The sequence below is a fragment of the Sus scrofa genome, chromosome 14 (genome assembly GCF_000003025.6).
Source record: "Sus scrofa isolate TJ Tabasco breed Duroc chromosome 14, Sscrofa11.1, whole genome shotgun sequence".
NCBI classification, from domain to species: Eukaryota; Metazoa; Chordata; class Mammalia; order Artiodactyla; family Suidae; genus Sus; species Sus scrofa.
Window position 1 is genome coordinate 55,386,213 of NC_010456.5, and position 18,602 is coordinate 55,404,814.

General features: G+C 44.7%; 1 long non-coding RNA gene across 2 annotated transcripts in view; it reads left to right on the forward strand.

The window, feature by feature from the left end:
* Window positions 1-17,120, forward strand: part of LOC110256722 — a 35,415-nt gene extending 18,295 nt beyond the window's left edge. The window contains exons 2-3 of one of the 2 annotated variants that reach the window (XR_002338620.1): window positions 4,449-4,606; window positions 15,952-17,120. This is a non-coding gene — a long non-coding RNA (uncharacterized LOC110256722). Of the gene's footprint in view, window positions 1-4,448; window positions 4,607-7,928; window positions 8,515-15,951 lie in introns of those variants that run through there. The other variant, XR_002338621.1, reaches the window with a different exon arrangement.

Here is an 18,602-nt window from a genome sequence, read left to right on the forward strand (position 1 = left end):
CCCATAACCGCGTCACTACTCTTCCCACCTGTCAGCATTGCTACGTGTGATAGAAGGGAAATAGACCCTTCAAAGTAGATGGGAGGGCTCAGTGGGTTAAGAACCCAACTAGTATCCATGAAGATGTGGGTTCCATCCCTGGAGCTGTGGTGTAGGTCGCAGATGCAACTTGGATCCCATATTGCTGTGGCTGGGGCGTAGGTCAGCAGCTGCAGCTCCAATTCCACCCCTAGCCTGGGAACTTCCATATGCTGTGAGTGTGGCCCTAACCCTAACCCTAAAAAAAAGAAAGAAAGAAAGAAAGAAAGAAAGAAAGAAAGGAAGGAAGGAAGGAAGGAAGGAAGGAAGGAAGGAAGGAAGGAAGGAAGAAAGAAAGAAAGACAGACAGACAGAAAGAAAGAAAGAAAAAAAATAAATAGGAGGCCTGTCATCTCTGGCACCAAGAATGTATCAGAAACCTTAGAAAATAAGGTAAGGAGTTCCCGTTGTGGCGCAGTGGTTAACGAATCCGACTAGGAACCATGAGGTTGCGGGTTCGGTCCCTGCCCTTGCTCAGCGGGTTAAGGGTCCGGCGTTGCCGTGAGCTGTGGTGTAGGTTGCAGACGCGGCTCGGATCCCGCGTTGCTGTGGCTCTGGCGTAGGCCGGTGGCTACAGCTCCGATTCGACCCCTAGCCTGGGAACCTCCATATGCCGCAGGAGCGGCCCAAGAAATAGCAAAAAGACAAAAAAAAAAAAAAAAAAAAAAAAAGAAAAGAAGGTAAGAGCCGAGCCCCACTTGCCCAGGACTACTTGACTCCTGGCTACTGTGCTTTGCCCTCCTGTTTAAATTACAGCAGGCTGTGGTTGCTGACTGGAACAGGCTGCAGAATTTGATACGGGGAAATGCCTGTGATTGGAGTTGTTAGACGTGGGCCTTGAGGGACATTCGCTTTATCTTTTTGGCTGACTTGTCTGTACCATGTGACATCATCCTCAAACTCCCAGGGTGCTTTTAGCTGGTAAAGTGACTCTTAGCATCAAAAGGCTTTAGTGGGCATTCTCTGGGCTGTTTCATCCAGTGCAGGCGTTACTACCACAGACCCAGATTCAGCTGAAACACACTCAGCAGGGAGCTCACTGCCTTCCTTCCCCACCAAACCTGTATACGAAGCCAGCTTTGCAGGCAGGTGGCCTGTATAGTTGCACATGATGTGCACTCAGAAGGGCCCTACACTTGGTTTAATGCTCTGCTGTTGCTGTCTTGAAATTCTCCATTTTTTGGGAAGGAGACCCTACATTTCCTGTTCATACTGGGCCTCACCAATTGTGTAGCCATCCTGCCGGGACACATAAGCTTCTCTTGACCACCAACCACACACAGCATGTTTGCACAGAGCAATTTCCTAGCCTCCTCCGGCCATGCTCTCAGCACACAGAAGTTCCCAGGCCAGGGATTGATCCTGAGCCACAGCTGTAACCATGCCACAGCAGTGACAATGCCTAGTCCTTAACTGCTAGGTTACCATGGAACTCCATGAGCTCAGTTTTATAGCTGGAATAACCAAGTCCCTGGAGAGTATGTGATTTGTCCAAAAGATGGAATGGTCCCAGGACTCGATGTGTTGACCTTCTAGGGGCTTCTCTTTCCACTGTCCATGGTACTGCCCACACATATGTGTAGGGTGAGGTCTATGAGCCCTTGACACACACTTGCTGCATCGCATTCTAGATCAGAACCCTGGAACCAATTTGAGCACACAGGCCACATCCAGATACCATCAGCTTGAGGCTGTGTTTAAAGCCCCTGCCTCCACCTCCCTACACGCCCTATTCTGTGTTCTTGCATGGTCTTTGCACAAAGCTGTCATAGAACTGCCAGACAGTTTTGCTCACGAATGTCCCCCACTTCGCTCTGGGCTCCTTGTTTATTGGCCAAGGGGCACACTCTAGATGTGGACAGACCCAGTTGACTCTCAGTTTGGCTGGTGTATTAGTTTGCTAGTGCTGCCATGCAAAGCACCACAACCTGGGAGGCTTAAAACAACAAATGTGTATATTCATCACCATGCTGAGCGTTAGACATCCAAGGTCAAGACGTTGTCAGGCTCAGCTCCTTCTGAGGCTGTGAGGCAGAATCTGTCCCAGGATCTCCCTGAGCCTCTGGCGGTTTGCTCACAATCTTCAGTGTTCCTTGCTTGTAGAATCATCACCCTGATTTTCACATGGTGTCCTCTCAGTATGTATGTCTGTCTGTGTCCAAATTTCTTTTTCTTTTTAAAAATTTTATTGAGTATATTTGACTTACAATGTTGTAGCTTTCAAGTGTACAGCAAAGAGAATCAGTTATACATATACATGTATCCACTTTTTTTTTTTCCATGGCTGCACCACAGTATTATGGAAGTTTCCTGGGCCAGGGATTGACTCTGAGCCACAGCTGTGACCTATGCCACAGCTGTGGCAATGCTGAATCCCCTAACCCATTGCACCAGGCCAGAGGTTGAACCCTTGCCTCTGCAGCAACTTGAGCCCTGCCGTCAGATTCTTAACCCACTGTACCACAGTGAGAATTCCACGTAAGTTTATTTGTTTTTCCCATTTGGGTTATTACAGACTATTGAGTAGATTTCCCTGTGCAATACAATGGGTACTTGTAAATTATCGATTTTATATACAGCAACATGTATATGTTATTCTCATCCTCCTAATTTATCCCTCCCTCCCTCCCATGGTTTCTTCTATGGAAGCACAAGTTTGATTTCAAAATCTGAGTCTGTTTTTTATAAATAAGTTCTCTTTTTCTGTCTTTTGTCTTTTTTTTTTTTTTTTTAAGGGCTGCACCTTTGGCATATGGAAGTTCCCAGGCTAGGGGTCGAACAGAGCTACAGCCACTGGCCTATGCCACAGCCACTGGCCTATGCCACAGCCACAGCAATGCCAGATCCAAGCCATGTCTGCGAACTACACCACAGCTCACGGCAATGCCGGATACTTAACCCAATGAGTGAGGCCAGGGATTGAACCCACGTCCTCATGGATATTAGTCAGGTTTGCTAACTACTGAGCCACAACAGGAATGCCTATAAATTAGTCCTTTTGTATCATTTTTTATTATATGCCACATATAAGGCATATCATGTGATACTTGCCTTTCTCTGTCTGACTTACTTCACCTAGAATGATAATCTCTAGGTCATCCATGTTGTTGCAAATGGCATTGTTTCATTCTTTTTTAGGGCTGAGTAATATTCCATTGTATATATGTACTACATCTTCTTATCCACTCTTCTGTCAATGGACATTTAGGTTGTTTCCATGTCTCGGCTACTGTAAATAGTGCTGCCCATGAGCACTGGGATGCATGTATCTTTTCAAATTATAGCTTTGTCTGGATATATGCCCAGGAGAGGGATTGCTGAGCCATATGTTAGTTCTATATTTAATTTTCTGAGGAACCTCAATACTGTTCTCCATAGTGATTGTACCAATTTACATTCCCACCAACAGTGTAGGGCGGTCCCCAAATTTCTTTTTCTTATGAAGTCACCAGTCATACTGGGTTAGGGTTCACCCTAATGACCTCACTGTGATTATTTCTATAAAGACATAATCTCTAAATAATATCACATTCTGAGGTCCTGGGGGTTAGGACTCCAACATTACTCTCTGGGTTGGGGTGGGGCACAATTTAACCCATAACTGGTTTCCTGACTTTGAGTAAGTACCTAAGACCTGCAGAATTTCAGTTTCTTCATCCGTGAAATAGAGATTTTAAAAAATACCTACTATACAGGCTTCTTCTTAATAATTATTATCAGATTAGATAAGGGACTTTAAGTTTTGTCTTGTTCTCAAAGCAATGTATGGAGCAGTGAGGTTAGCTACAATCATGTGGGTTAAAAGAGGTATGGCAACTCTATCCATTTTCTGTGTGTGTGTGTGTGTGTGTGTGTGTGTGTGCGTGCACACACGTGCCTGCATGCCGCCATGGACTGACTTTCTAAACCATCAGAGCCAAAGGCAGACTCTAATGGTTTGGAACCTAAGGCACAAACCACATCTCAAACAAACATGGTGACTTCGCTCAAATGCAAGACAATATCAGCACAAAAATCAAGAGCTAGACCCTTTTGCTGCTGCTAAGTCAGCCTTATCATTTTGTTCACAGTTAAGTCAGCCTTATCATTTTGTTCACAGTCAGCAGCATGTTCCCCAGACTTCCTGATCAGACCCGTTAAAAGCACAGACCCTCTTCCCAGAGAGCCAGGTCTAGTTATTCTGGGTGAGACTGAGGGTTCTATATTTTCCTACCTCCTCTGCCTCATTGGACAAACTGGGAGACCTGGGCAAAGCAGCCCAGGGCTGCTCTCGATGGGCTGGGGCTGAACCTGGCCTCTCACCATCACATCCCCCTGCGGCTGACTCACCAGCTGTAAGTCACTGAACCTGGGGGTCTGTGTCTCTTCAGCTCCAACCTTGGTCCTGCCTTTGAGCCGAGATCTCACAGTCCTGTTCAGCTATAACATGCCATCCCTTTGCTCAGCGGTTCAGACTTGTCTGCTTTATAACGTGCTCCTTGAATACCTCTGACATCTTTTTCCACGTGTCTTCCCACCAGCTGGAGAGGTGAGTGTTCCGTATTCAGTGGGTCCAGCCAAGCTGATCTGCAGATGGGCCAGAATAAAACCTGCAGCAGAGCATCTCACTGGGAAGGCTGCTGCCTTGTCTTTCCCCTTAAAGCAGCTTGTTCCACCCATCAGGGAAAGCTGGGGACCAGCTGGGCTGGTTTGTTTTAGGCTCACCTTTTAACACGGCCCACTTTGTGAATCATTGTTTCGAAAGATGGTTGGTTTTGCCCTTGGCAGATTCAGTGTTTCACTGATGAGCAAATTGCTTTAATTTTTTGTTTTGTCAAATGAAAGAACTGAGTTCCTCTCCTACGCTGCTTGTGGGAATGCAAACTGGTACAGCCACACTGGAACACAGTTTTGCAGTTTCTTTTTTCTTTTTTTTGTCTTTTTGCTATTTCTTGGGCCGCTCCCACAGCACATGGAGGTTCCCAGGCTAGGGGTCCAATTGGAGCTGTAGCCACCGGCCTACGCCACAGCCACAGCAACGCCGGATCGTTAACCCACTGAGCAAGGGCAGGGACCGAACCCGAAACCTCATGGTTCCTAGTCGGATTCGTTAACCACTGCGCCACGACGGGAACTCCTGCAGTTTCTTAAAATGTCAATCACAGAGTTACCATATGGCCCAGCAATTTGGTCCTAGGCATACACTTCAGAGAAATGAAAACATGTCTAGGAGTTCCCTTGTGGCCTAGTGGGTTAAGGATCTGGCATTGTCACTGCTTTCGCCTGGGTCACTGCAGTGGTGCATGTTTAATTCCTGGCTTGGGAACTTCTGCATGGCATGGGCATGGCCAAAAACCAAACCAAAACAAAACAGCACCCCCCCCAAAAGTATCTACACAGACCCTTGTGCATGAATAGCAACATTATTCATGATAAACAAAAAGTGAAAAACACCCAAATGTCCATCAATGGATAAACAAATTTGTGGCATATCCACACAATGGAATATTACCCAGTCATAAAAAGAATGAAGTACTGTTCTATGCTACAACTTAGATGAACCTTGAAAATAGAATGTTAAGATGCCAGACAAAGGGGGTCACCTGTTGTAGGATTCCTTTTATATGGAAGGTCCAAAATAGGCAACTCTACAGCGACAGAAAGCAGATTCACAGTCGTTGCTGGGGCTTGGGGGGAAGGGAAGCAGGGGTGACTCCTTAAGGCCTATGGGGTACTCTGGGGTGATGAAAAAGGTTGGAAACTAGAGAGAGAGAGAAAGACGATGATTGCACAGCCGTGAATGCACTTGATGCCACTGAGTCATACCCTTTCACATGCTTCTTTGTGTGTCACATGAATCTCACATCAGGAAAAAGAGGGGGAAAGGGAAAAAGAGGGCGGGGTGGAGGGAAGGAAGAATGAGAAAGAGGGAGGGAGGCAATAGGATGACACCAGCCGTCTTTTTTCTTAGTTTCAAGGAAAATGTGAGCATTGTGTCACTGAAATGGAACAGAGTATTGCTCTGATCCCAGTGATCACAGATCTCCTCTGAGGGCAGGAACAGCCTTTGATTCTGCAAGTCACAAGATGTGGCAGTCCACACCCAGCGGGGCCCACCAGCATCCTCTCCATCAAGCACCATCCGCTCAGAGGACTCTGCCCTGACCCTGAGCCACACAAGTTACTTCCTGCTCTGGGGTCGGGGGCACCCAGGGGAGGGGGAGCCCTTCTGGGCTGAAGTCATTAGCCACATCTAGGGACCCTGTTTTATCAGTTCTTAACTGTCTCAATTAGACCTTCCCTGGTGCTTGGCACAGTAAAGACCTAGATTTTTTTATTTAAAAAAAAAAACAAAACAAGAAAACAAAATAGGAAGTTCCCATTGTAGCTTAGCGGTAACAAACTCGACTAGTATCCATGAGGACTTGGGTTTGATCCCTGGCCCCACTCAGTCGGTTAAGGATCTGGCATTGCTGTGGCTGTGGTGTAGGCTGGCAGCTGCAACTCCGATTCAACCCCTAGCTTGGGAACTTCTGTGTGCCATGAGTGCGGCCTAAAAAGGAAAAAAAAAAAAAAAAAAAAAAAAAAGAAGTCATGTTCTGATGCAAAAGCCCAGTTCCCTTAGATTCCTGTTACAATGGCTATTTTCTTCTTATTTGAATATTTGGACAGATGATGTCATTGTTTCCCAGCTTAAGACTTTCAGTAAACCACTTAGTCTTTCAATCAGGTTATTAAAATGAAATGAAATTTTTAGTTTTCATTTAAAAATTTAAATTTCATTGAAAATTGAGTAAAAACAGAAGCGTCTTTGACAAAAATGCAGCATGGTTGTGAGCCCTGGTCCCCGTCCCCAACAACCCCCCCGCAACGTAATCCTGCCTGAATGCCCCCCTCCTGCTCCAACGACGGAATCTGTGCCAGTTCATGTCTCCAGGGCTGGAGTTTACAGCCGCGCCATCACATGATGGGGCGACTCGTGCTTCTTAATCAGAGCATCAGATGATTTTGTCTGTGCAGTTGTGCTTTTCTTTGCACAAAGCTTCTTCCCAGCGAGGCCTGTTCTGAGCTCGAGGGCCTTTCCTTGGCTCCACTTTGACGACTCAACGGGTTTCCTGTGCCAAGGGCCCTTCCACCAAGACTTTTTCTCACATGAGCCCCCACATTAGAGCCAGAACCGACTTCATTCCTCGGAGATAGGGCTGCTCCTCAGGTGGCTTGGGGGACTTTGAACATAGAGCCCTGAAATAGGAGACTGAACGAGGATTGCACTTGGATTCTGCCTTTGCCCCTTAGTAGCTGTGTGACTTTGAACAAGTTACTTAACTTATCTGGGCTACCATTTCTACATCTGTGAAACAGGACTTCCTGACAGGATGCAGAGAGAGAAAAGGTATTCTCTGGTGGCTCAGGGTGTTATGGATCCAACGTTGTCACTGCTGTGGCTTGGGTTCAATCCCTGGCCTGAGAATTCCACAGGCCTCAGGGGAGAACAAAGAAAACAAAAACAAAGAAAGTAATGAGCTCAGGCCCAGAATGGGACTCCAGCTAAGGAGGGGATGGAGGTTGCCCAGTTTGAGACCTTGGCAGTCCCCTGACGTCCCAAAGCCTCGGCTGTCAGCCTCTCTGAGTGGGAGAGGCTCAGCCTGTCTCTGGGTGCTCTTTGGGAATTCAAAAGAAAAGATGCATATTTCCGGTGCCAGGCTCATGTTAGGCACCGAAGAAATGTTTTTGTTGACTATGAGACACCATATATTTACCTCCATGGACTTTTTAAATGATCGAATTAACAATGCATGTAAAAATACTCTGTGAACTATACAGTCATGTGACAGGTCATTATCACTCTTGGAATCTGCTTTTTCTCTTAGACCCGTCAAACCTTGAAAAAGTTGGAAGAAACAATGCAGTGATCATCTGAATATCCTTCCGATAGATCACCAATTCTTAACCTTTGTTCCCTTCCTCTATCTCGATCTCTGTGTGTATCTGCTTACCATCTATTTATAATTCGTTGAACCATTCGAAAGTATGTTGCAGACTTATACCTGACACTCAAGTGAGTTAGCATCATTCACCTAAGAATAAGGCCATTCTCCTCATACACCTAAGTACTCTTATTACCAAGAACTTTACCACATATACAATAATATTATATGATGTACAATCTATACATAAATTTCCCCAATTATCCCCACAATCTCTATAAAAGCTATGTTTTTGGTTTCAAGTCAAGATCCCAATTTCATCTGGTTGTTGTCTCTGTAGCCATTTTTCATCTAGAGCTGTGCCACTCAGTACAGATGCTCCCAGTCATTTGTGGCTAGTGGGCCCTTGAAATATGGCTGGTCCAGACTGATTGTCCTCAAGACTTAGCACACACATGTACAAAGAATGCAAATTGTCTCATCAGTAATTCTGTATATTGCTTGCATATTAAAATGATAATACATTGAATGTATTGGGCTAAAGATATGTTATTCAAAATAGTTTTACCTGTGGCTATTCAAAATTTTTTCATTGCATATATAGCACACATTGTATTTTTGTTGGACAGCACGGTTCTAGAATATTCTCTCGTCTTTTTTTTTTTTCTCTTGTGATATGGACATTTTTGAAGAAGCCAAGCCAATTGTCTGCAGAAGGCCCTAAAATCTGAATTTGTCTATTTCCTTCTGACAAGAGTACAATCTGTTCGTCTTGGTACTTCATAGGACATTGTGTCAGGAGCTCACGGTGTTGCATTGTTGGGACTGCAAGTCTGATCACTTGGTAAAAGTGGCACCTGCCAGATGCTCTAATGTAAAGTCCCCTTCCTCCCCTTGTAATCAGTAAATAACCTCAGGGGTGATCTTTTGAGACCATATGCACGTCCTGCTCCTACAACCTTTTCTCCAATGATTTTGGCAGCTAGTGATGATCTTGGCATCTATCAATTATATACATCAAAGGTCACAAAAATCACAGGCGTCTTTATTTTAACTTGGGCGTGACTTATTTCCTGTTTGTGTTACTTATGCTAAGACAGGATATGAATAATTCACTGCCTTATAAATCTCACTGATTACTGGTGGCATGACAAGAATGCAGCATAGTTTATATAATCTCTATGGGTGATTATTTAGGTCATTTCTGTTTTTTTTTGCTATTAAAAATATCGATTCCATGAACATCCTTTTAAACTGTCTGAACAAACATTTCCTTCTTCAAGATATACTCCTGGAAGTGGTATTTCTGAGTATGTTTAGTGAAATTTTTGACACATGTGGTCAGATCACCCTCCAGAAGTATTGCACAGTTCACACTCTTAGTGAATCATCTAAGACGCTTTCAGTTGCAAAGGAACAGTAATTAAAACACAAATTGGCTTAAATAATAGAAATTTACTTTCTCATGCAAATCAGTACTCCATATAAAAGTTCTAATACACTACTTTTTTTTTTTTTTTTGGCTATGCATGCAGCATGCATAAGTTCCTGAGCCAAGGCTGGAACTGTCGTAGCAGTGACCCGAGCCATAGCAGTGACAACACCCAATCCTTAACCTACTGTGCCACAAGGGAACTCCCAATGCACTCTATTTTTACTGGACTTCATTTTTTTAGAAAGACGCTGGTTGTGATCCATCAAATAAACTTCATGTTTACAGTTTGAAAAACACTGACCTTAAAGACTTGGATTCCATTCTGCAGCTGGAGGCAGGTGGCCACTTGAACAAATTCTGAATTCTGTTAGGAAAAGAGGAGTCAATCATCTTATCTACACGAGGTACCAAAACACAGCTTCCCCCAGATGCTCCGCCCCCTGGACATCACCCAGCTTCCTAGTCTTGCTGATCAAAGAGTGAATAATCTCTCTTTTTAAAAATTTCATCAATGTAACAGTGAGCTTTTATGTGCAAGCAGTATTTTATAGTGTAGCATCTTGTGATAGACCTGCCTGGGTTCATAGCATGGAACCACCACTTATCAGCTGTGTGATCTTGAGCAAGTTATTTAGCCTCTCTGTGCCTCTGATGCCTCATCTCTAAAACGGAGATAATAATATCTACCTTACAGGTTTGTTATGAGAATTAAAAGAGAGAATTTGTGTAAACAGCTTAGCACAAAAGTGAATTTCAAAAAGCAACTGCTGGAGTTCCCTGGCGGCCTAGCAGATTAAGGATCTGGCATTGTCACTGCAGTGACTTGGGTTGCTGCTGTGGCATTGGGTTCAATCCCTGGGTTTGGAACTTCAATCCCTGGGTTGGGTGAGGCCAAAGAAAAGGAGTTCCCATTTTGGCTCAGTGGGTTAAGAACCTGACTGTTATCCATGGGAATATGGGTTTGATCCCTGGCCTCTCTCAGTGGGTTAAAGGATCCAGCATTGCCCTGAGCCGTGGTGTATGTTGCAGATGTGGCTTGGGTCTGGCTTTGCTGTGGCTGTGGTGTAGGCCAACAGCTGCAGCTCTAATTCAACCCCCAGCCTGGGAACTTCCATATGCTGCAGGTGTGGCCCTAAAAAGACAAAAAAAGGAAAAAGAAAAAAGAAAAGGGGGGGAAGCAACTGCTTTTGCGTTTCACAGAATTCTGTTGCTCTATTGGGATGCAGTAGAATCTGGGCTTGAACCCACCACACCAGGGAAAAGAGGCCAAATGGCACTTAAGCTGTGCTGGCCTGACTGCCTGGTTTTCTGATTCTACACAGCTCTGGTACATGGAGATGGAAGGGACAGTGAGGACAAAGCCCTGGGCCCTGGGAAGTTGAGAAAGATGACAAGGACTCTGTCTTCCAGGCTTCACTAAGGAAAAGACCACAAAAACAAAAACAAAAACACAAATGCCCTCATCACAAATGTGTTTCATATTCAGTGCACGCAGCTCCTTGCCCTTGGTTGGCCCTTGTTCGAAGGTTCACGGCAGCCACTTCTCGGAGTCCGGTATCTTCCTGTGTTTGGTGTGAGATTCCCTCAGCCTCCGTCCATGACTTCCATCTTCCAACAGGTGCCAGCACTTTGCCCAAGACACTGTGAGCTCCTGATGGATGGTAGATGATTGGTTAAATAAGCTCGATTCTCAACCGTGTTTTTGAAGATGCCAGAGTAACGGCAATGTAATTTTCCCCTTGATTTTAGTTTTTCTTCTGGGATCCATAGTGGTTTATGTACAAATTCTCATGATCAGTGTCTCTTTAGTGGGGAAGGGAAGCCTAAATATTTAGGGAAAATAGGAAGGACAAAAGGATTAAGAGAAAAAAAAGAAGTGGTCAGAGTTTTTGTGAAAGAACTGATACCTTAAAAGGAGGGGCAGTGGGAAGGTGATATACAAACTGTAAAGGAGCCTGTGAAATCCCAGGTTTCAGTGCAGACCAGGGCCAGGCCTGCCTCTTTTGCTCAAGGTCTAAGAACCTCGACACATCTGTCATGTGAATGCATGCAGGCAGATTTCAGTTGAGATTCATGAGGAAAAGGTGATTTGCCCCTAATTGAAAAGTGGACATGTGGCAAGAGCAGGTAATTCCCAGAAGAAACACAAATCCATGGGTTTTAAAAATTAAAAAAGATGGGGAATTACTTGGTTTTCCTGGTCTTTCCTACATATGCAGAAGGTCACGTTATTAAACTTGTGGTTTGTTTTCTGAAAAAGAAAAAGAAACACAAATTCCCCCAAAGTAAAATATTAGGTTGACATGAATCACCCAAAGAGTGACAACAAGATTGTTTGAAATGGTGAATGGGATGGTAATAACAATAATGTTTATAGTATTGTTTGTTCCTATGACTCCTTTTCCCTAGTGTGACTTTATTCCAATAGGACAACAGAAATTCATAAGGGAAAAAGCAGCTACTTTCTGAAACACGTTTTCTGTGCTAAGCACTTTATATGAATTATCTCTTTTAATTCTCACAACAAATCTATAATGTAGATATTTTTATCCCCATTTTAGCCTGAAACAGAGAGGTTAAGTAACTTACCCAAAGTCACACAGTAGAGAAATGGTGGTTCCAGATTATGAACCCAGCCAGGCCTCTCACAGAACCCGCGCTATACAGTATTGCTTGTATATGAAATCTCATTGTTATGCAGATGGAAGAAAAATGCCGTGGCTTTCTGGAGTTCCTGTTGTGGCTCATTGGGTTAAGAGCCCGACTAGTATCCATGAGGATGAGGGTTCGAACTCAGGCCTCGCTCAGTGGGTTAAGAAACTGGTGTTGCCACAAGCTGCAGGCTACGGTCACGAATCCAGCTTGGGTCTGGCTTTGCTGCGGCTGTGGCATAGGCTGACAGCTGCAGCTCTGATTCCACCCCAGCCTTGGAACCTCTGTATGCTGCAGGTGTGTCCCTAAAATGGCAAAAAAAAGAAAAAAAGAAAAAAAGAAAAAGAAAAATGCAGTAGCATTCTGAAATATAACTATATGCTCTAGTGTTAACTCAAAGTCTAGAGATGTCCCCCATATTGGTGACACCAGTTACTGTAGGATAACAGTGATGCTGAAATTTCCAGTGACCTTAAAAAGTTCACAGGGTTTGGGGAGCCACTTCTGCAGCCTTCATTGTGGGAAATAATCAAATCTAAGTCATCTCCACTCTGGACTCATTCCCTTTTCCAGGGCTGTCCCATTATGCTGCTGTAATGACTAAGCCATCAAGAGAGAGTTTTCCCATAATGACATATGCTGCATAGGACTAAATTCTATCAAGCCAGTCTTTGAGTCTGGGCCTGGAAGGGAGATTATTAATACCTCTGTATTTCAGAATTGGGCTAAAAGGGCCAGTGTCTATTCACATAATGAGACCCGAGTCTCCTCCTTCTAGGAAGCCTGACCTCCCCAGCTCACTCTCATCCCCATGAACCTGCTTCACTGTGGAGCCTCCCACAACCTCACCTCCCTGACGGGGCAGTATTGGAATGCGCCAGGCCTAGAGACCCTCTCAGGGCTCATCCAGGCATTGTGCCTCCTCCTTGGGTTAATTTATAGTTACTCCGGGCCACAGAAGGCAGACAGGGCAGAAAAAAGCAAAGCCCCATCATTCACTGCACCAGTGTCTTTATTTTTAAGCCCATCCCATCTGGAGTCCTTTCTCTGACATCCTAAATTATGATCCTAATAAATATTTAGCTAGACAACAGCTCGTACATCACCTGATGACTTCCCTTGTTACTTATAAACTTCGAGGATCAGAGATAAAGAACCAAGCATGATTAAAGTGGCAGTTGTTTCAAAAACTGAAGCAGAATTATAAGCAGGCCACATTGAATTGCACTTGGCTTTACTGCACTTTGCAGATACTATTTTTTACAAATCGAAGGCCTGGCGTCGTGCAAATCTGTGGGTGCCATTTTTCCAACAGCGTTTGCTCACTTCCTGTTTCTGTGTCACATATCTGTACTTCTTGAGATATTTCAAACTTTTGCATTCTTATTCTGTTTGTTTCGGGGATCTGTGATCAGTGATTTTGCTATTACCACCATGACTCACTGAAGGTTCAGATGACAGCATTCTTTACCCTCAAAGTATTAAGATACGTACATTGAGGTTTTTTTAGACATAATGCTATTGCACAAAACAGACTATAGCAATGTAAACAATTTTTTTTTGCTTTTTTTTGGGGGGGGGCCCGCATGTGCGGCACATGGAAGTTCCCAGGCCAGGGGTCGAATCGGAGCGGCAACTGCTGGCCTGCACCACAGCCACAGCAACATCAGATCCGAGCCTCGTCTGCAACCTACACCACCGCTCACGGCAACACCAGATACTTAACCCACTGAGAAAGGCTAGGGATCAACCCGAATCCTCGTGAATACTAGTCAGGTTCATTTCCACTGAGCCATAATGGGAACTCCCTAAACATAACTTTATATGCACTGAGAAACCAAAAAGTTTGTGTGACTTGCTTTATTGTGATGCTCTGCAGCTAAATCTACAATATCTCCGAGGTCTGCCTATTACTGAAATTGTCTGAGTTCTAATGATTGGTGTACTTAGCCTCTCCTCAGCTAAAATCCTGGGCTTTTTCAGTTTCTGATAATAAAGAAAATCTGATGAGCCCATCCCCCTGCTTAAATTGTATCAGTGCTCCCCATTTACCCTCAGGATAAAATCCAACCCTTTTATCAGGATAAGGAAAGTTCTCCCTAGTCTATTCCCTACTCACCTCTTTAGTCTTCTCCCTCAACACCCCCGACTTCTGCCCCTTGGTGCCAAAACACCAAGGTCTCTCAGCCTCTTGGCGGGTCCACAAGGTCCCCTCCTCTTACCCTCTCTGTTGTTGTTGTTGTTATTATTATTATTACTATTATTTTTGCCACCCCCAAGGCATATGGAAGTTTCCCGGCCAGGGATCAAATCCGAGCTGCAGCTCCCAACTATGCCACAGCTGCAGCCATCCTAGGTCTTTAACCCACAGTGCCAGGGCTGGGGATCAAACCTGCACTGCTGCAGAGACAATGCTGGATCCTTAACCTACTGTGTCACAGCGGGAACTCCTTTTTTTTTTTTCCTCTGTAAATTTTTGAGAGCAAAGACTGTTACCTTTGGCTACATTCCCAACACCCAGCCAGAGTGCCTGGCACTTGGTAGGTGCTTGTAAAACATTTGTGATTAAATGTTATTTATGCATTCAGGTGATTTTTGATATTTTTCCTCTATGTAGACTACAGTTATCCATTCTCTTGGTGTACGCTCTGCTACTTACTGAGGACAAGGAGTGACTACTATTTTCTTTTTCTTTTTCTTTTTTTTTTTTCGGTCTTTTTTTTGTCCTTTTAGGGCTGCACCAGTGGCATATGGAGGTTCCCAGGCTAGGGGTCGAATAGGAGCTACAGCTGCTGGCCTACGCCACAGTCACACCAGATCTGAGCCACACCTGTGACCTACACCACAGCTCACGGCAACGCGGATCCTTAACCCACTGAGTGAGGCCAGGGATCGAACCCGCAACCTCATGGTTCCTAGTTGGATTCATTTCCTCTGCACCACGATGAGAATCCCCACTATTTTCTCACACCCCAAGCTGGTGCCACCTCCAGCCATCCCCAGGGCAGCCCTCTCTCCACCCCTCAACATGCTGAGCCAAGTCTCCATCCTGCTGTGTAGGAACTTGAGCATTAATTCCCCTGAGGAACTGGCTTTCCTTTGACAAGAAGGGTGAGTCAGTGGAAGTGTGTTTAAGATCAGGTGAGCTGCGATTACAGCTCTGCGCCAAGATGAACATGGGTGGGTGGGCAGCACAGAAACCTGAGACTAAGGGAGACTGGTTAGGGAACTGTGACAGTAAATAATGTACATGGGGCTCCTGGGGTTAGGAATGGAGAGAAAGAGCCAGCTATGAACAGGGAGGATCTGGCAAGTCATCAGAGAGAGGGACAAAATAGAGAGAGGCTCAAGGTTGACTTCAAACTCTTGGGTCTAGAAGATGAAAAGGCAGGTGAGAGCACTCACAGAAATAGGAACCATTAGTGTGGTTGTGTGAAGTGCTTTGTTTTTCAGGGAGGAGAGGTGTGCGTTGGATCTGCTAACAACGTATGCACGTTAAAAAGCTCAATTATTCGAATATGAATTACAGATAGCATATATTAAATAATTGCTAGGCACCTGTCACTTTACAGCATTAACTTCTTTTTCAATAAATTTGTTATTGGAGTATAGTTGAGATACAGTGTTATGTTAATTTCTTCTGTGCAAAGTGATTCAGTTATGCATAATTTATATGCATGTATATATATATTTTTCCTATTCTTTTCCACTATGGTTTATCCCAGGATATTGACTGTAGTTCCCTCTGCTATACAATAGTGCCTTGTTGTTTACCCATCCCATATGTAATAGTTTGCATTAGCTAACCCCAAACTCCCAGCCCATCTCTCCCCCATCCTCCTCCCCTTGATGACCACAAGTCTGTTCTCCATGTTACAGCCTTCACTTCTCTGATGCTGACCACAACATCGTGAGGTCCATTCTATGATTCTCTCCATTTTCCAGCTAAGGAGCCGGAGACCTAAGTCACTTGTCTGCATTCACACAGCTTTCCTGAGGGATGCAGCCTGGGCTCTGTGACCCCAGCATCTTCAACTGCAGTGGAAACTGAGGCTCGAGAGAAGGGTTCCAAGCTCCCTGTGGATTTCAGGGCCATCCGCTGTAGGATTCTAATTCAGTGCTGTGATTGGATGAGCTCGTCAAGGGAGATAAAGTGCAGAGCAAAGAGCTGAGGACCAAGAATGGAAATGAAAGACTAAGATGAGCAGCAAAGGGAAGAAGAGAAGACAAAGGTGGAGGCAAGCTGGAGCAGCAGAGAAGGGGGGAAGGTGGAGTAAAGCGTCTTAGAAGAAGGTGGAAACATGTTCTAGTAGAGGGTGATGCTCCTATCAGGTGCTGTACAGAAATGTCAAAAAGGAAACGTATCTTAAGGCCAGGGGATTGTTTAATATTTGTTGACTGGTTTGGTCAGCATTTGCCTAAGTCTCCCAAGCACCTGCAGGTGGAAGGTTGTCGAGGAAGCAAATGGGCAACACCAGCAGCCTTCCTAGAATTGTACCAGGTCCAGCACAGAAAGGTCAAGGGAAATTTGCACTGTAGTTCCATGCATCAAAGATGCATACCTGGCACATGCCAAGTATCAAGGTTGCTTGAAACCCACAGGGTACACTCCTACAAAGCTATGAAACCTCAGAATCACTCTGAGTTAACAAACTGACACTTAGTCACTTAGTTTAACACATAATCAGAGATGGTCTTGACTCTCATGTACTGGGCCCCCACTACCATGTGCCAAAGATCCAGATCTTGTTTCAAGCTCTCCTCTCAGGTTCTGGCACCAGATAACACGGAATATGGCCATTTCCAGAATTAGCTGGCACCCTTGTTCATCTAGGATTATTGATTGTAATATTTTACGTGCAATGACAGAATTTACAAACCAAGATCATTTTCTTCAACTTTGCCAGTTGCTGATGAATCTTTCAGCGTTTCTGAAACCCAGGGACTTTAAGATGATCTCGGCTAACACTGGCCTCTTTGGAAGAGGAGACGTTTCTTTCCTTTTCCTTGGTTAAATAATAAATGAACTGGCATCCAAGTTGCTAAAACTGAACTCCCATTAGGGGCTTAATGGCTTGAAAGTGTGTGTGCTGAGAAAGAGGGCTAGGACAGCCTGGAAGTCTTTAGAAACTGTAGGATGTTATAACTAAAGCAACATTGGAGTTCCCTTCATGGCTCAGCAGTTAACAAACCCAACTAGGATCCATGAGGATGCAGGTTCTATCCCTGGCCTTGCTCAGTGGGTTAAAGATCTGGCGTTGCCATGGGCTGTCATGTAGATTGCAGACACAGCTCGGATCCCATGTTGCTGTGGCTGTGGTGTAGGCCAGCAGCTGTAGCTCCAATTCAATCCCTAGTCTGAGGACCTCCATATGCCGTGGGTGCGGACACCCCCCCCCCAAAAAAAAAAAACAAAAACTGAAGCAACATCAAAAACCATTTATCTTAAGCCTGTCTCTTGCTGATGAGCAAAATGGAGCCAAGAAATGTGAAGGGTTTTGCTCAAGTCCTGCAGCTGGTTACAGCATTAGAACTAGAGCCTAGGTCTCTTGACTTTAATCCAGTTCTCTTTCCACTGTGCTGCTCAAAAAAACAGTGCACTGATCCACGAATATCCTCCCCGTAGCATCCCCAGCATGTTAGCATCTAATATCACCTACTGTCTCCATAGGTACAAGCTTGTGCCTTAAGCAAAAGAGAAGGGAAGCAAGAGAGACAGGCAGACAAGCTCTTCAAAACGTATTGAGCAAATACTGAAGGAGTTTCTTAAGAGGTAACATAAGCTTTGGGGAAAGACCACTCAGGCTTTGAAATAGTCACTCTTGGTTTTAATCCCAGCTTCATCCTTTTTGATGTGCAAGTTTGGGCAAGTTGTTCCTTAAAATCTGTATTCGTTTTCCATTGTTCCTGAGACAAATGACCACAAACCTAGTGGCTTCAAACCATACAAGAAGCTCTCCTGTGTTGAAGTGGGTTAAGGATCTGGCATTGTCACTGCAGCGGCTTGGGTCACTGCTATGGTGTGGGTTTGATCCCTGGCCCAGGAACTTCTACATGCTGTGTGCATGACCAAACACACACACACACACACACTCTATTACAGTTCTAGAACAAATCCAAAATGAGTCTTATGGATTAAAACCAAGTGTTGGCAGGGCAGGTTCCTTTAGGAGGCTCCCAAAGAGAATCTGTCTCCTTACCTGTTCCAGCTCCTAGAGGCCACCTGTTTCCTTGGCTGTATTCCTGATCCCTTCCTCTCATCACTCTAACTTCCTGTTTCAGTCATTACATCTCCTGCTACTGACTTTGACCTGCTCCTTGTTTCCCTCTTATAAGAGTTTGCATGTGCATACATTGGACCTACCCAGGTAACCTCAAATAATCACATCAGCGAAGTCTTTTTTTTTTTTGCCATATAAGGTAGCCTATTCATAAAGTCGGGGGAATGTGATGCGGACATCTTGGGGTCCAGTATTCTGTCTTCCACACACTGAGCTCAGAGGTAATGCTGCAGATAACAATTTCCATCA